The sequence below is a fragment of the Alnus glutinosa genome, chromosome 2 (genome assembly GCF_958979055.1).
Source record: "Alnus glutinosa chromosome 2, dhAlnGlut1.1, whole genome shotgun sequence".
Taxonomy (NCBI): Eukaryota; Viridiplantae; Streptophyta; class Magnoliopsida; order Fagales; family Betulaceae; genus Alnus; species Alnus glutinosa.
In genome coordinates, this window is record NC_084887.1 from 14,268,381 (window position 1) to 14,288,229 (window position 19,849).

Sequence of the window (19,849 nt, forward strand, 5' to 3'; positions counted from 1 at the left end):
GTTGATTCTAGAGGAGAGTTCATGCTAAAACTAAAACAGAGAAAATAAAACATGATGAGAGAGACTGACATACCTGCAGTGTATTGAGAGAAATAGAGGTAGTGTAACCAAGGTTTCTTTTTCAAGAGAGAGAGAGACGGCTGTATGTATGTAAAAATTTGAGATGAGAAGAGAGGGTGACGACAGCTACCAAAACTTGTCAATTTATAAAGCTAGGGTTCTGTCATGTGTAAGAGACAAGAAATAGCCTGGGATTTAAATTCCTTAATGAGAAGGGTTTTTATTTTTTTTTATTTTTTATTTTTTATTTGGACCTAGCGGCTAGGGTTAGGATTTAGTGAAGTAAAATATCAACTTTTGTTTAAGACACTTAAAAAGAATGTAAATAAAAGTAGTATTCTAGAATTCTCTTTTATTATTATTATTATTATTACTTTTACATATATATATATATATATATATATATATATATATATATATATATATATATATATATATATATATATATATATATATATATATATATTTTAATGGCATTTTCTTATTTTATTTATGTCTATATAATTATATTATGCATGTAATTATCCATTCTCACTACTTGACTGAACCTATCCTTTCCTAACATCTTAATTATTAATAAATTATTATTATTTCCCCAAAAGAGGGTGAGGATCATTACAATCCTTTCCCCTTAAAAGAATCCTATCCTCAGAATTCGGTAAACAAAACTACACCAGTAACGAAGGAATGTACATGATGTGTTTGAGTCATACTCTGGTTTGACCACATCACTTACTACATCAGCTGGTTTGTAAAAGAATTCGTCCTCTTTCGGGTCGTAATAAATGTTCGGTTCTTCCTCCGATCATGTTCCTTTTCTGACCCCTTTTTCCGAACCTTCTTCAAGGCTAAAGTGGGAGTAGCACGTACTTTCTTCATCATTGTCATCATCACCAAAGACTTCTATTTGCCTCCTCCAAAATGAGACTTCGGTCTCACTTCTGAAGGTAAGCGAGGTAAGATGGGATTACATCTTGAGTTTGGCGCTGCTTTTTATCATATCTCTCAGTTTCTTGACCAATGCTTCCAATGCTTGCTGTGTCAAAAAGAGTGTAAACCCAAGTGTAGACTTTCGCAAGTAATAAATTCTCGGTAAGTACAAGGTCGATCCATAGGGAATGGTAGATATTAAGTAAAATTCCTATTATTGTGCAGAAAAGTAAATTGAATTGATTTTTCCACTAAAAAGTGGAGCAATAGAGAGATGGGAAACTCAAATTAAATTAACTAAACTAACTGAATAAAGATATAATTAAAGAAAATTAATGTAAACCAATAAGGTTTCAGAGATCCATCTAGCATTATATTACGTATTAATGTGGTCTTTTGTTTACTAAAATATATCAATAATAAATAACCACTCGCAATAGAATGAATCCTTATAGGATAAGGTTATAGAGAAGGTATCGAACCTCAAGGACTGCAGGAGTATTGTTATTAAGTTTATGAAGATTAAAAATAACTAAATAAAATATTGTTGAATTTATGATTAACTAAAGTGCATAAAATAAACGTAAGAGAGAATTGAAATATAAGAGAGAGAAAGAGTAAAGTATTGACTTCACCGTTATCCGCACATCAATGGTTAATCATATTTAATTAGAGAAATTCATTATATGCATGTTGTAAATAAACAAGAAATTACTTTATTAAAAGCATAAGTATAATCCATCTTCGGTTGGCATGGACCGTCCACCTAACCACTAAGATGCGGTACGACTCGTCTTCCCTAGGTATGGATTAGATACGTCTTTAATAGGATACATACAATCAATAGAAAAGTATAACCCATATTTGGTTGGTATGAATCGTCTACCTAAATTACACTAAGCTAGGGTGTAGTACGATTCATCTTCTCTAGGCATGGCCTAACTAATCCTCTTGATCATATGTCAATTAAACCCGTTATATAATCATCATTTTCATAATCACAGAAAATAAGAATGATTTGAGTTCAATAAAGGTAAATAGCTTTCTAAGACAAGAGAAGAATTTTACCAATATTGATTATGAATTGAAGAACAATTGCATTAAAAGATGAAGAACAATATCAAATTATAGCAATACTCATAATTATATAACCAACATGCATAAACTAAAATTCTCTAAAATTAAAATACAATCAAACCATTGTGCTTGGATAGGGCTACAATATCCTACAAAGGTTTTTAGCCGCTCATGACGCTGCTGCAATGGCCTTCAAGAAGTTTTTCTCTAAATTTGCTCTAGGTAGTAGTATGTCTTTCTTCAATGTTTAGAGGCCTATTTATAGAGGTTAGAAGAGGCCTAGAAGCCCTATAAATCCAATAAAAATTGAAACTTAGTCCCTTAACCCAAGTAAGAGATTGAAAATTCAATCCAAGTAGGAAAATGATTTCAAATTCGTCCAGATTTGCGATCTTTTATTGCGGGACGATTTTGGCATGGTAAACATCTGAATGAGGAAAAAAACTATTTTCTGACATATTTGTTTCATTTTTTTATTAGTTTTGCAACGCCACTAATTTCATTACAATCTAAGATTTGAACATAAAGTTATGATCAAAACACTGAGATGTGTGCAAAATCCAAATTTGAATATGATTTTGACTCTTTTTGAAAAAATTTCGATTTAATCATTCTCTTGATTTGATTAAACTTAACCACATCATATATGCCCTCCATTATGATTGGAAAGGCTTAACCATATTTTCTAGGTCTTCTCAAAGTATACTTTAAACCCAAAATCAATTGAATTAATTGCATCTATATTTAAAACCTAAAAACAATAAAACTATGTTAGTATTTTATTGGCTACATTCTGGATAAAACAAAAACACTTTATGTAATGGTTGCAGTTTAATAGGATGGTCGGTTTTAGATTCAAAATCTTCATGAATTCAGACAATGATCAAATTAAAGACAATAACTTATCACAAGCTGCTTGAAGATGTCCATGAAGAGTCCTTGCAAAATCCAAGACAAAAACAACTAGTTCCTGTGCAACCGTCTGGACGGGCCTTTGAAGGAGTCCGGACGCCCTGCAGTGTCTCACAGATAAACATTGAAGACGTCAGGACGTCAGAGCAACACCGCCCGGACGCTATGTCAATCAGTATTCAACAAGGAGTCTGTTTTCAGAAGTAGACACTGTTTGGGAAGTCTCTGCAAGCCGTCCGGACGACGTGGCAACAAGTTCGGACGATGTCCACTAGTTCAGAATATTCCAGAGTTCCATTCGAACGCGAAAAGGATTTTAGCGAAGACCGTCTGGACGCTCGGTCAAGCCGTCTGGACATGAACCTGATAAAGATAGAATTACGCTGTTTCTGAAAGGATATCGCAGAAAACCATCCGAACGTGGCTAACTTCCGTCCAGACGCTCGCTAGCCAGAGTCCGAATCTCAGCAGTTTTTGAGGTCTCTTGAAGCCTATAAATAGGGGGCTCTAGGCTAGTGTTTTGTACAGAATTCGGTGGTGAATTCCATAGTGCTTTGAGAGGGTGTTTAGGGAGAATCGAAGATCCGCTAGCTCTCAAGCCGGTGCCAGTGTATGCTCAAGTGTTCGTGTGAAGTCTATCTTAGGGGTCGGCCCTTGGGTAAAGGAATCCATTAAAAACCCCTTTCAGGTGGAAGATCTGGTTGGGAAGCGTTCATGTTAGGTTACACGTCAGAGTTAAAGGTATGACTACTGCATAGGATTATGTGAGTATGAGTGTCTTGTAACTAGCTTTGTTTTTGGATAGTGGATTTCCTGGGTTTGGCTGCCCCATAGTGGTTTTTTCTCTTCATAGAGTTTCCACTTCGTAACAAATATCTTGTCTTATTTAAATTCTGCATTTAAAATATTTGTTTGCACACAAACACACACACACTTGGTTTAAATTAAAAGTCAATAAATATTTTCAATTGGTATCAGAGCTTGGTACACTCTGTTTTTAGATTTATTTCTTGAGTGTATCCTTTTGACTTCTGTCTTTGATTATTATGTCTCAAAATCTTAATTCTGTTCCATCATTTGATGGGACGAACTATGGCTATTGGAAAGCCCGAATGAGCTTCTTTTTAAAATCTATTGACGTTTGGAAAATTGTTGAAACTAGTTGGATTAAACCAGAAGAAACAGACGAAATTACTGTTATTCAAACAAGCGTAAGACTTTCCAATGATAAAGCCCTCTATGCACTATGTCAAGCACTTTTACCATCTGAATTCGCAAGAATTTCAAATTGTAAAATTGCTAAAGATGCATGGCAAATTCTAGAAACAACATATGAATGAACAAAACTAGTAAAATCTACCAAACTTCAAATGTTGATTTCTAAATTTGAAGAAATTAAGATGCTAGAAGATGAGACATTTGGGGAGTTCTATACTAAGATTAACGACCTAAGAAACTCGATGGTGAGTCTTGGGAAGCAAATCTCGGATGTAAAACTCATCCAAAAGATACTAAGATCTTTGCCTGAGCGTTTTAGGATTAAGGTGATAACAATAGAAGAAAGCAAAGATCTGAAGGAGATCAAGATTGAAGAGCTGGTAGGATCTCTTCAGACATACGAATATTCTTTACCTCCGGTCAGAAAGGTAAAGACAATTGCCCTCAAGGCATCTAAGGCATCCAAGAAGAAATCCATAGTCTCATCTGACGAAGACTCCGATGTTGATGAAGATGCAGTGGCAATGTTAGCCAAGAACTTCAAGCGTTTTATGAAGAATAATAAACTCAAGAAGAAGTTCTCTAACAGATTAAGAAAGGCTCCCTACACAACCGATAAAGAAGAAGCAGAAAAAAAAGATCCGAGGGGTCCCCAGTGCTTCGAATGTTCTGGTTTTGGGCACATCAGGACTGAATGTGCAAATCTGAAGAAACAAAGAGGGAAAGCCTTTAATGCAACTCTCAGCAATGAGTTTGAGAAAATCTAATTCTAAGTAAATTCGGACTCTGGCTGTGGAGAGTCCGGATGGAAGTTAGCCTCGTCCGGACAGTCTTCTACGACTGCCTTTCTAGAATAGCGCAATTCTTCCCATAATAGGACCACGTCTGGATGGCTTGGCCGAGCGTCCGGACGGTCTTCACTGTCACTCCTTTTCGCATTCGTAAAGGAAGCCCGGAATATTCTGGAACACTGGTAGCGTCCAGACATGTTGCCATGCCGTTCGGACGTCTTGTAGAAACTTCCCAAATAGTGTCGATTGAAATCCAACTCTGTGTAGAAATTGGAGAAGCTTGACCTAGCGTGCGGATAGTGTTACTCTGACATTCGGACGTCTTCAACGGTAAAGCTTCTAGACACTGAGGGGGCATTCAGACGCCTTCAAAGGCCTGTCCAGACGATTGCACAGGAACCGGTTGATCTGACTTGGAAAATGCATGGAGTCTTCATGGACATCTTCTAGAGCTTTGTGACTAGTCAGATGGCTTGAAACGAACACTGTCCATATAACTTGAAGACTTTGAATAAACCGATAAGCCTATTTAAAATGCAACCATTACATCAAGTGTTTTTGTCATCCAGAATGTTGCCAGCATAAAATACTAACAAACTCCCCATTTGGCCATTTTGGGACAAAAAAAAAAAAAACACTTGACTGGTTTGGAAATACATTCCCGGTCCAAAAACAAACAAAAACTACTCCACCTTTTTGTTTCAAAGGGATAAAGGGTAAATAGAGTATTAGAGAAAAACCATAACCAAACATTTCCAAAGAAAAAAAAAAAACAAAGGAAGATAACAAGGTTAGGACTTCAACAAGAATTCAGTACACACATGTATCTAAACCTGAGAAAACAGTAAGATAGCTTGTCAAAAATACGCAAACATATAAAGAAGAGTCAAAATGTATATTGATTTCATGCATAACATTGTTTTATGATGTTTTAAGATGATTTCATGACTATATGTATTAGTTTTCATGTTAGACGTATTAATATGTATATGAGTCTTAATGGGAAATAGCATATGTATATTTCTATTCGGCTAGACGACATAAGATCTTTTAAAGGTACTAAGCTTGATTGTGCTGAGATACTTGCGTTTCCCAGAATTTGGAAATGCCTTTATCTTTGTATAGCTGTGCTTGATGCCTTGTGCTTTCTACGTAGTCGTACTTGTATGCTAGTATTTCCCAAGCAGGAATGCTTATATACGTGTATGGCTGAGTCACATAATTTAAAAGTAATATGTTGTAGATGAGCTTGTATATATGCAATTCTAAGCGGTAGATTAGAATGCTTTTATATATATATATATATATAGCTACATAGTATACTTTTATGTGTTTCTGAAATATCAGTGTTTACCTTATCAGCTACAATATGATTTCAATGGAAGGATTTTCATAACCAAACTGGTAGCTGTTATTGTAAATGAATGATAAAATGAAATGTCGGTTCTATGCGAAAACTTGGTGAGTTTTATACTGCTGAGGTGGTAAATTTATTCCTTCACCTATATAGATGTGGCTAACACCACAACCATATAGACATTGATACTTTGGCTGCAGGTACAACAGATGTATAGGATGACACCGTAGCATAGTACTTGAGATATTATGACTGAAGCTCACCATGACGGTTGTAATAGTTGGACCATGGGTTGTCCATCATTTTCTATTCTTTTATATATGGCTCGTGTCGCTTTTGACACATGTACTTGTAGAGTCAGTCCTTTGAGTATGTAATTATTATATTGATAAGCCTTAAATAGAGAGACTTTTGTATGGCTCTTTTGTATTTTAAATAGTTGATGTTTATGGATGTGCTTTCTGCTATTCAGATTATGTTTATATATGTTTTGTTGCATAGATGTTGACTCTGAATATCGGGTACATATTATGGTGTGTGTACCATATGTTGGCTTTGCGACATATTGTCGTGCCACTGTGATGACCATTTATATTTGTATAAAAAAAAATGGGTTGTCACAATAATCAAAAACCTAGGCATCTAATTTCCAAAATTAAAAAGTGAAATCACTCCTTTACCTAGGGATTTATCATAGATTTTCCCTAATAAATAACATACTATACACACACACACACACACACACACACACACACACACACACACACACACACACACACACACACACACACACACACACACACACACACGAGTCGAGCCTTAATAATCGAGTCGATCCTTGTACGAGCGGATTCACGAACATTAACCAAGTCGAGCCGAGTTTATGCGAGTTTGTATCGTTTAATAATCGAGCATAATTTTGTGTTCACGAACGGCTCAGTTAATAATCAATTCGAGCATGAGCTGAGTTTAATCGAGGCGATCCTAAGTAAGCTCACGAGTAGCTCAGCTGGTTTACACCCCTACATGCAAACAAGTGACCATCTAGTTGATGCATCTATTAAAACCATAAAATATCTAAATGGCTCACATTGAGGATGAATCGGCCCACATATATTCCTTTAAATTCTTGTAAAAATGATAAAGATTCAACAGTTACGTTAGAAGGGGATGGTTTAATAACAAGGTTACCTTGAGAACAATGATAATGGGAATCTCTTGGTTCTTTAAGGGATGTCCATGTGACGACCCATTTTTTTTTTTTTTTTTTTTTCCTTTTTTGAAACATAAATGAGTCATCACAGTGGCACAACTATTTGTTGCTCAACCAACATGTGGTATACGTCCCATAACATATACCTGATATTCAGAGTTACATCTATGCAGCGGAACATTCAATTATACATAATCTGAATAGCGGAAAAACATTTCTATAACATAAATGTTAATCACAAAGAGCCATTTAACATCTATCTGTTTAAGGCTTTTAAGCATTACATTGTTTACATACCAAAAAGGATGGCTTAACAATACATGTGTCACGTAAGACACGAGCCATATACAAAAATAACTACAAAAGACGTGGACAACCCATGGTTCATCACATTACAATTGTCGCATCGAGCTTCAGTCGCAATATCCCAAATATTGTTGTACGGGGTCATCTCCTACATCCGCTACACCTGTAGCCAAAGCATCAATATCTGCACGGTTGTGGGGTTAACCATATCCTTATAGGTTAAAGTATGAGTTCACCATCTCAGCTATAAAACTGAGGTCTAAGCAGTATAATACTCACTGGTTTTCGCAGTGAGCCAACCATTATATTTCTACCATATGTTTACAATAACGGCTAGCTGTGGAATGATGAGTTTATAAAAGGTTTTTTAGCTGATAAAGTAAACCATGATTATTGGTTCACAGAACAATACATAATAATAAATCATATGACTCAGATATTCCCATACGCAAGCTTTCCGTTCCTTTGGGGAAGTGCAAGCATACATGAGCATCTAAGACATAGTTGACACTACGTCTCGGCCTTATACGCATATGAGTCATCCATACCTTTGGGGAATCCTAATATACGCACACTGCCAAACATGGTATCATAAAGAAGTAATTGACATACTAGCTCGGCAATGTACACATGCATTTTTTCCATACCTTAGGGGAATACGTGCATATATACATTCCAAAATCTTACATCAATATCCATTCAATGTCATACTTCGGTCATACGTGAACACATAATGCTCTGTACTTCTTGGGACGCACGTATTGTATGAACACCTAACACATGCCATCTCCTGAAATCTACTCAATGTCAGTACTCAGTCGCACATGCATACATGACATTCTGGACCTTTAGGGAATCCATGTACTACATACACTCCCAAATACACGTCATCTTATAGTATGCCATACAAACCAGCCGAATATCACTATACATATGTTCCCCATCCCATACCAGGAAACATAAGTGATGTGGAAATTTTAATACTCACAAGCACATGAATTGTTTGTAATATAGTGTATGTGCAAGTGCGAGGTCGAATCCATAGGGAATTGTGTTGCAAAAATAGATTTCTATTTAAACTAATTATATTTTAACCTAGTTCCAAATTTTGTATTTTTTTTTTTTTGAATAAAAGAAAACATAGCTAAAATAAATGAAAACAAAACAAAAGAAAAAAAGTAATGAGGTTTTGGAATTCACACCCACTAAATCATAGCAACATATTCTCATGGTTATGAATACATATCCGAAGTTCTCACCGTTCAAATCTTATGTATGTTCTACTATGCTTAAAAAATTCATTAAATCATTCACTGAATCCATTCTTTCCACAAATCACAAAAGATATCCGGTTTAAACCAAATCATCAAATGTATCCATAGAACGAAACACAATGAATATCCAATGTTTTGATAAATGAAAAATCCAAGCAATCAATTAAATGAGACTTATCTCAAATCATCACATGTATCCAGAAATCACAATAGATATCCAAGAATTCATCTCAATAATTGAAAAGAAGTAGAACATTAGAAATATTAAACCCAATAAAATCGAATAGCATAAACTCTCATGAAAATATTGTTGCTCTTCAAAGGTGAGGTTTCATCCTCAACCTTAGTTGCAAAAAAACTAGTTACTCATGGATAAAAATAAAAAACTAAATTTTATTAAAAACATAAAAGAAACTTGCAAACTCTACATGTCTTGGTGTGGCTGCAGGCTTGCGCCTCTCACCCTCCACACCTTTTACAAGAGAAAAGAGAGAATATATATAGCCCAAGTCCTAGGTCTTATTTGGTGCAACTCTTTGCTGTCCATCACATATCTTCAATTATGGAGAGAGGAGCACTTCATGGAATCCACGTTGCTGCTCTCCTAAGGAGACCCATGATTATGTTGATTCGGTGCTGCCTAGCTTTCCATGTGTGTCTAAGGCTGATTCTTCTTAAGGAAAGAAAATCAATTGAAGAGCTACTGCAGGTGGAAAGAAATTATGTCCATGCGTGGTTACAGGTGTAAACAACTCTTATTCGGTCCATATATGGAGAGAAATCACGTGTTGCGCCCCTTCCTGTAGCCCAAGTATGGAAAACTCTCTTTGCTGGCAAGCCTAGACCTGTTATGGGAAGCACGTAAGTCAGTGATGTTTTTGGACGTGGTTTGGTCTGCCACCAGGTCACGTCTTACGTTGAAGCCAGCCTTTAGAAGCCTTTTTATGGCCTTCTTTCCTTGTACGTGTGTCTTGGCTGCTGCATCTCCACGTTGTACCAGGATTTGTTGCTGTCTCTTTGTTGGTTGCCGCTGTCCAGTTTTTGAATTGAATTCATTAAGGAAAGAATCTTGTTGCCAGGTATTGCATGGATTCGACTGCTCTCTAAGGAAGGACGTGTCTTCTTCGATTGATGCAAGTCGGTGCTAGCTTCTCGGCTCTTAATTAGCCAAACTAAAAATTCCATTGCGCAACACACACGTGTCTTTTAATTAAAAAAAAATAAAAATAAAAAATCATTATTTCCAAATTTGCTCCGAAGCTTTGAAGTTTTGGGTAAAAATTAACCCGACTCTGAAAAATAATTCCGCTTCTTTGCAATTCCACATAAAAACCATCATTTTCTCTCGGTCACCTATAAAAACACTAAGACACAAAACTAACAAAAAACATTAAAAAATAACAAAGCTAAATGATTAATTAATGTAAATTAAGGAGTTTAAATACACAATATTTGACACTCATCAATAGGCATGCCAATACATCTTGTAACGACCCGCCTTTTACAAAAAGACGTAAGTGAAAATTTTGATTTTTGCACGTGACGTTAGACGTCATCAGAGTTATAAAAATACCAACAGAATACAATTTTTACATAAAGACTTGGGATTTATAACACAATACATTGAGCTAAGAGAAATTCCTCAAGACATTCATTAAAAGTCCTTCACAATAATTACAAAGAAACACGTGTCAAATGTGACACGAAAGCATGCATGGAAACTTACTACATACAAGTAAATCAATAAACATGTTACATGCAAAATAGTACAAACATTAATAATTACAAAGAAATGGAACCTAAGTACATTAGCTCTAGATCTCTTAAACTAGCAGTTAATCCAATCCATAATCTTCGAAACCTGCGCAATCATTTATTAGATGGTGGTTATTACCACAATCCCATAGTTCCATAAGTGAGTTAACTGTCATTCAATAACATAATGTATTATGCGTTATTTAAGGACAGAGATAACACAATGATGAGATGACAGTTTTATATGCAGAGTCTTACACAGTTCAATATAATTATTTCACTCAACTCTCGCATAGGCCGTTCCCCGACAAGCGGCAATCCTCAGGGCATGTTCCCCCTACATTACTTTTTATTAACATATTTCCATACTATCAGAGACCTCACTCCTCTAGTACTTTGAGAGCCGTTCCAATCAATGTGATTATGATGGTTTTTGGTTCAAGCACATCTCTATCATGAACCTTTGGGATCCGTTTATTCCAAATATTATTAAGTTCATTATTCACAGTATGCAATAATCATTCACACACATCCAATTAAAATAAAACATAAACACAACATTATTGAAATCCAGTAATACCCTCAGTAAGTATTTTATACTTACAGCCCTTTTGTGCAGTCTCAGTTCATCATCTGCATCAAATACATGTACATGTGCATAGAAGGTCAATATCATTTCTCTTTTAGAAATTCATGCCTAAACATGAAGCTTAATCACACAATATATATACATTCATAGGACATCATTATTATCACCCATCAAGTCATGTCTAAACATGAATCCTATTTTTTATACATAGAGATATATTTACCATTTTACTTTGAAAAGCCATTTATATCTATAAACACTTAACATAACATGTTTTAGTCTTAATATTAATTTTAACATCACATCTCTATCTTTGATTTACAACATAAAATCAATACCTAGCCAATTTAAAAGCCATGACAATAATATCCAAAGCAATACATTACATAATTAAACTCAGAAAAACATACTTAATCAACCGAACCATACATAAACCAATACATTAAGCCAAACATATCGCCCATCAAGGCTCAGCCGTGACACACACACACACATCACTGTCCAGCCAAAATCTTCTATATCCAAATTCGATCATCCATAATCACACAGCACAGAGGGTACCAAGCTCCAAACACACGAGTTCTATCCCAACACCAAATCAGAACACACTTTAAAACATAGAGCTTGATCCAACACTTTAGTAAATCTATTGTTAACATACATACCCAAATCCTAAAACATAGACCCATCAGCCAAAACAGAAAATTGCAAGTCATCCCAAGGTATTTTTAACCAGAAGACTAAACTCCAAAACCACAGGGATTCAGCCAAACAGAAAAATACCCACAGTCAGTTAACATGCCCACTAAACAAGAACAATCCATCAACAAAATATCAACTTCTCAAAATATCCATAAATCAATCGATTAACACAACTAAACAGGGAATTCAAATCCACAATTTATCAACTAAAAATCAACACACTAATTAGCTATCCAAAATAGCACATATACACATGTTCTACCCAAAAATTCCATCAACGATTGATTATACCCCAAATCAGAATACCCATTATCACAGCAACCTCACAGAGCCCAACCGATCAAACAACAAACAAGAACACAACCCCAATCACTCTTATAGCTACTACCAACACAATCGGCCAAAATGTAAAAACCATATATAGAAACTCAGTCAACACAGGGGATATAAAATTCACAAAACCATCAACACAAACACACACTCACGGCTAAAGCACACTAATCGGCTAACCAAAATCAGGGACCCAAAATCAACATGTACACCTGACCATCACATGGCCAAAAGCAGGGAATCGGAAGGTCTAAACACCATCAACCATTAACCCATCAAAATCAACCCACAATAATCCAATCAAGAGTGAAATACCTAAACCTCATCAATTTAATTACCCCAAAATAAATCAAAATAGGTTATAAGAAATTACCCTTGAGAGTTTCTATTTAGGCAAAGGGAAACCACCGAAACAGTCACCGAAAAATCACTATGGAATCGCCGAAAATCAGTTCCAGAAGTCGCTGGAAATCGTTCACTGGACCACCGGAAAATCAGCCTTCAAGCCCTCGGGTCTCGGGTCAACGAGTCTCATGAGTTGCAAGACGATCCACCAGAAAATCGGGTCCTAGGCATCACCGGAGTCGACCTACCGGCGACCATGGAAGATCGGGTCCGATCTTCCTCTCCCTCCGATCAGAATCTCTCGGATCTGTCCCTTCATCTCCCGATCTCTCACTCAAGTCTCATCTCTCTATCAGTCTCTCGATCTCTCTCTCGATTTCATCTCTCACTCTCAACTATCTCTCCGTCTTTGTCTCTCATCTCTCTCGTTCTTGTGTCTCTCGGGTGGAACCGAGATAGAGGAATATTCAAGAAGATAAAAGAAGAAAAGAGAAAAGAGGAAGAAGGAAGAAAAATAAGTAAGAAGGAAGGCTGCGTTCAAACATGAGGGATGTATAGTTATATAAGCTGAGCGTGAGAATGAGTCACAGGGGTGAGTCATCAAATGCAATGATGACTTTTATTAACCTGAGTTAATTTGCAGATATTTATTTAAAATTTATTAATTACATTTTTACCGTATATTTTTCTCATAGATATTTTCACATCGGATCTTTACCATTTAAATCTAACTCATTAAGATTATAATATAAGTTCGTTTTGAGTCTAGTTCATTTCATTGTTAATAATATTATCTCAATAATATTTTAACACCATATATATATATATATATATTGAAAAATTGAAATGACTTCTAAAACAAAGTAAGTGTGTGTGTGTGCTCAAAGTGTTAACAAAATAACAATGCGGAATTTAAAAGACAAAAGAATTTTTGTTAACGAAGTGGAAACTTAATATAAGAAAAACCACTCCGGGGCAGCCAAACCCAGGATATTCATTATTCAGAAGACAAGACTAATTACAAAGTAGTAGCATTCACATACCCCTGATGCAGTGGTCGTACCTTGAACTCTAACGTGTAACCCAACACGAACGCCTCCCAACCAGGTCTCCTACCTGAAGGGGTCTTCAATAGAATCCTTTACCTTAGGGCCAACACCTAAGATAGACTTCAGATTAGCGCAACAACAGCACACACAACAACGACTTAAGAGAGACATCTCAGCTCAATAATCTCACAATATAACTCTCTAAGCACTAAGGGAATTCAATACCGAATTTTTGTTGTTCTCAAGCCTAGGGACCTCTATTTTATAGGCTGAGGGTTCAAATGAGCGTCTGGCTTGATAAAACCTAGGCGCCATCCGGACGGTGGTCATAGGGCGTTCGGACGAACAACTGTGCGATTGGCTTTCTGAAAATTTCGCTGAAATTCTTTCTTGTTTTTGAGCTGCGTCTGGACGGTGGTAACCTGTCGTCCGGACGATCGCACTTTCGCTGCAAGTAATTTCCATACTAAGGCTTCGCTCGTCCTGACCAAAGGGATGGTCGTTCGGACGGTTGTTCTGATGCACGCAATTTCCATATTTGATGCTCGCGAGTTCGGACGATGAGGACAGTTGTTTGGACATCTGGATTTGAATGTGATACTTGCCTTATGGATGAGCGCGTCCGGACGGGAATCCATGTCGTCCGGACGGTTGCAGCAATCTTCCCATAACTGTGTTTTGGAAAGAAATTCTGAAGCTTGTCGAACACTGAGAGTCGTCTAGACGAATGCAAGCTGGAGCAGTTCGAATCTTCTCGACACAGAGGAAGGTCCAGACGGATGATGCTTTTGATAGATGGGCGTCTTGACGGTATGTCACGTCGTTTGGACGACTGGCAGGGAACCGAATTTTTTGACTTGCAAACTGTGCAGAATCTTCTGGAAGCACTTCTGAATAGCGAAATCCTTGTTAAAAAGCATCTTTACAAAGAAGTGATTTTGTCCAACAGAATGTGGCCAATTACAAACACACACACACACACACACACACACACACACACACACACACACACACACACACATATATATATATATATATTACATAATAATATTATTATATCAATTAGTTCACTGAATAATTCAGTCTGTCTATTTAATAATCCCGTAATATTATTAGAGTCTAATAATATTATTCTTTATTTATAAAATCAAGGTTTATAAATAATAAGACTAAGGAATATTTATTTTCATAAATATTTATATATTCCTTATTATTTATTGGGGTTTAACATATCGTGTTTAAAGCCATGTATTTTATTAATAGCTGAATGTGAATATTGTTTCCTACAATATTAAGTCGTTTGAGCTTCGAGTCTTGTGGATCAAATGTCAATTCTAGACTTGTCTATTTTATTCAGTTTTAAATTCTAATTTAAGACATTTTATTTATTGACTTAAAATATGGGGCGCTACACATCTAGCAAAATCAATCAAACATCACAATGCTATGCATGCTCGTTGTTTCGTTTATGTTTCTTTGCCTGTAGGCTACAACACCAGGACTTGTTTCTGATGCCAGGAGCTACGACCCACTGAACTTACACTTGATCCACCTATTGAGGCTCCAATCCCAAGGGCTCATTCCGTACTCAGGAGCTACAACTTACTGGTGTCAGGAGCTACAACCTTCTGACTTGTTTCTGAGGCTCCAACCTCCTATTCTCCGCCCATGAGGCTCTAACCCCAAGGGGCCGTTCCTTATCCATGAGGCTGCAACCCCAAGACTAGTTTCTGATGCAAGGAGCTACAACCCACTGAACTTACACCTGTTCCACCCAAGAGACTCCAACCCCAAGGGCTTGTTCCGTGTATATGATTTTGTTATGCAAGTGCTCCAACACTGTCTGTGCTCCGTGTCCATGCTATGTCACATGCAAATCATCATAACCCATGTTCTTTTCACAATTCAATATCAGTCATGCATTATGTTTACACATTCCAAACCACATGTTCTTATACATAGGTTAACAACTCATTATCTTAACTCAACCTATCATTTACTCAATTACAATTGCATAGTTTATATCACAACAACAGTAGGCAATACAATACTTCAAATCTATCTCAATTATACTCCCATTTTCATATCTTACTATCAATTCCTATTTATCTTCCTTATCACATGAACTATATCAATAATATTTTCTCATCTTCTTTTAGATATTGAAAGTAAGTTCAAACATATATAATCATCCAAAAATATCATTGGCTTGACAAATTATTCCATAATACATTAATCATAAAAATACTTCGGTTTCTTAGTGAGTAAAATACTCACCTTGGCTGCGCGGATATTGGGCTTCACTAGGTTTCCTAGACAACTCCACACAATGTGCCAGTGTAAAATTACACATTGCACAACACTTAGTATTTCTAGCACTAGACTTACTATTAGCTCTTAAATCGCTTAAGAGCTAGACCCATAAAAAAGTCATAGAATTTCTAGGGTTCCATTTGACAAGCCAACAACAATAAATACTAACCCATAAGATTTACCTAGGGTTACACACTAGAAATTGCAACTTTAACATATACCTAAAAAGCTAGGGTTTTGGAAAACTTACCAAAATTCGTCCAAATGCAACCCAACACTTGGAGAATGTTTAGGAAGCTCCAAAATGTGAAAATCCTAAAGAAAAATAAAGATTAAACTCAAATACTTCAAGATTCAACCCAAAATCTCAAACAACAAGAGTTTACAAAATTACCTCAAACCAATCGGTAGAAACGTAGATTGGACTTTGTAGATCACGTTTCCGAGGTTAGATTTGAGGTTGGGGCTTGGATAATCGTTGATCAAGGGTTTCCTATTGAAAACCCAAGGGAAAATCGTGAGAGAGAGTGGAGAAATCGGAGAAATGAGCTAAATAAACTCATTCTCGCATATATTCTCAAGTACCTTCCGGAGGGTCAAGTGAGAGCCTGGATGTGCGCATTTTAAATCACAAGCGTCCTCAAGGGTGTCCAGACCGTGTTGCGAACGGAACCTCAGACTTATGTGTGACGACCCCCCCTTTTTTTTTTTGAAAACATACGAATGGATTTTTATAGTGGCACGACTACATGTCGCTCAGCCAACATATGGCACGTGCCTCATAACATGTACCTGATAATCAGAGTTATATCTAACAATGGAATATGTCATGATACCATCATAATCATACCAGAAAAACACATCTATAACATAACCTGTTGTTTATACAAAAGAACTATCAATAGTCTATCTGTTTAAGGCTTAACAACATTTACATCATATACCAAAAGAATGGATACATAAAAGAATAAGTGACACGCAGGTCATAAGCCATATACAAAATATAAGACCCCATAGTCCAATACATCACTATTGTTATGGTAGGCTTCAGTCGTAATAACCCAGATACAACGCCACCGGATCATCATCCATATCTAATGTACTTGCAACCAAAGGAGTAGCATCTATACGGTTGTGGTGGTAGCCACATCCGTAAAGGTGAAACAATGAGTTCACCGTCTCAGTATTAAACATACCGAGACCCCAGTAGTATAAAAGTCACTGAGTTTTGCAAAGAATTGACTTTTCTTTTTATCTTACGTGTGCAATAACAACTACCAATTTTTATGAAATTCTTTTCTTGAAATCACATGTAGCTGATAAAGTAAACACTGACTTTTAGAAAACGATAAAGCATACTATGAAGTTGTGAACATATATAGAAGTTCGAGACATCCCACCTTGGATGCTTCTACATATATACCCAACTACAGTACATTACTTTTGATTGAGCTTAGAAATACGTGCACATGGCTACTCCATTATGGATTCATGCATACACATAAGCCTTAAGCAATAAAACAATGGCATCTTACTTAACTATACAAAGACCTTAGCATTGCTAAAAAATGGTTAATGCCATATCTAGGTACATTGAAGCTTAGTGCCTTTGATACAACAGTTCAATCATGCATGCACTGGAGTAAGACTCTGAGATACAAGCATGTCTCTGTTGATGAAAAAATGACAGTTCGCCTATCTATACAAAGACATAACATTTTCCAATTCTGAGCAATGTAAACATCCATGTACGTTAAAGCTCAATGCCTTTAAACCATGCATCCGGTCGATAGAAATATACATATGTTATTGCCCATTAAGACTCATATGTATACCAATATGTTTAGCATAAAACTATTATATATCATATCATGAAAACATCACACATATAAAAACAATGCTATGCATGCTTGTTGTTGTTCTCTGTTGGTGTTCCAATGGGGCTTAGGTCCCCCAATACTAGTTTTGCCTCCCTGACAAATACCATGAGACTTAGATCCCCCAATAATATCTGCCAGGTACCCTGGGGCGTAGGTCCCCCAATAGTTTGTTTATGCTCAATGCTCATGTTCAAATACTATACATTTAATTTCATGATCATGTTTTTAACACATGCTTTCTTCATAAAACATAAATAGTTCAACATGTCATTTTCTTAAACAATTTGCAACTTAAATTTTCAACCGCAGCAGGCATCAAATACATACATTTAATTCCCCACCATAGCAGGCAGTCAAACATTTAAAACATTATTCAAATCACACTTCACACACATAATTCAATTTGTAATAATATCATTGGCATAATTTTCAACATACTAGAAACTACTTAAATCATCCAAAACATAAATTTCAACATAACGTCGGTTCAGTAAGGAAATCACATATTATTTCATTTCTATAAAATACGTAAAAAGTAACTTTTCCTCAGTGAGTGGAATACTCACCTTAGGCTGCTTGTACAATAATTTCCCAATGAACTCCTAGATCAACCCACAAGGTGCTGTTAAAAACACAACACATTGCACTATTTAGTATTCTAAACAATAATTACTCTAAGTAGCACTTTGAATCGCTCAAGGCTACATTATTAAATTATCCATAAAATTCTAATTACTAACTCAACCACAATAATGTTAACCCATAAGTATCTCCTTAGGGTTAAGCTCACAAAACCACAGTTAAACAAAGTACCTGTAAGTTAGGGTTTGACAAAAAACTTACCAAAAGTTCACCAAACCAATACCCAAGGTTTGGGTAGCCTCTAGCAAGCTCCAAATAGTCAAACACCTAAAGAATATTGAGGATTAAACTCACATTTACAGGATTTCACCCAAAATTCTCCAAACACATGAATTTAGTGATTTACCTCAAAATGATCGGTCAAAACGTAGATCCACATGCGTAGATCACGTTTCCGAAGTCGGATTTGACTTTTGGACTCTTGGATCTTCATAGATCAAGGTTTTTCTATGAAAAACCCTTGAGAAAATCGTGTGGTGGGAGAGAGATTCAGATAAAATGAGCCAAAAGGGCTCATATCCGCATTTATCTCCAGTGCCGTTCGGATGGGATAAGTGAGCATTTGGACGTGCTCACTAGAAGTCGTAGGTGTTCGCAAGGGCGTTCAGACAGCCCTGCGAATAGGACCTCTCAAGTTTTAGTGTTCGCAGGAGCGTTCAGACAGAGCTGCGAACATGAACTTTCAATCTAGGTCGTCCGGATGGGATAAGCAAGCATTTGGACACCAGCCCAGAAACTCCTTTTCTAGGATTTTCTAAGTGTTTTCTACACGTCCTCTTGCATTTTCTATGTGTTTATCATCTAGATTTTACTCTTAAAACACTATTTAAAATTCGGGTTATTACATTACGTGTTCCTAAGAGCGTCTGGACGAGTTGCGAACAAGGACTTTTTGCCTCGAGCATTTGCATAAGCGTCTGGACGGGTTGCAAACGCAAACCTACTAACTTCACCATCCCTTAGAGTGTTTGGATGGCCAATGAACGGTGACCTTAGCGTTTGCAAGAGGATCCTGACGGCTTGCAAACAGTGCAACCAGAATGTCCATTTGGGCATTCTTTCACACCCGAACTTGACCCAACGTGTTTTTTAAAGTATTTTCTAAG

At 36.4% G+C, this 19,849-nt stretch overlaps 1 long non-coding RNA gene across 1 annotated transcript; it reads right to left on the minus strand.

Annotated features, from left to right (window-relative positions):
- Positions 1 to 9,402: 9,402 nt before the first annotated feature.
- Positions 9,403 to 13,403, minus strand: LOC133861217 (uncharacterized). Its single transcript, XR_009898977.1, has 4 exons — positions 12,888 to 13,403; positions 11,498 to 11,526; positions 10,055 to 10,999; positions 9,403 to 9,983 (listed from the first exon to the last, which is right to left on the minus strand). It is a non-coding gene; the product is annotated as an uncharacterized LOC133861217 (long non-coding RNA).
- Positions 13,404 to 19,849: the final 6,446 nt, after the last annotated feature.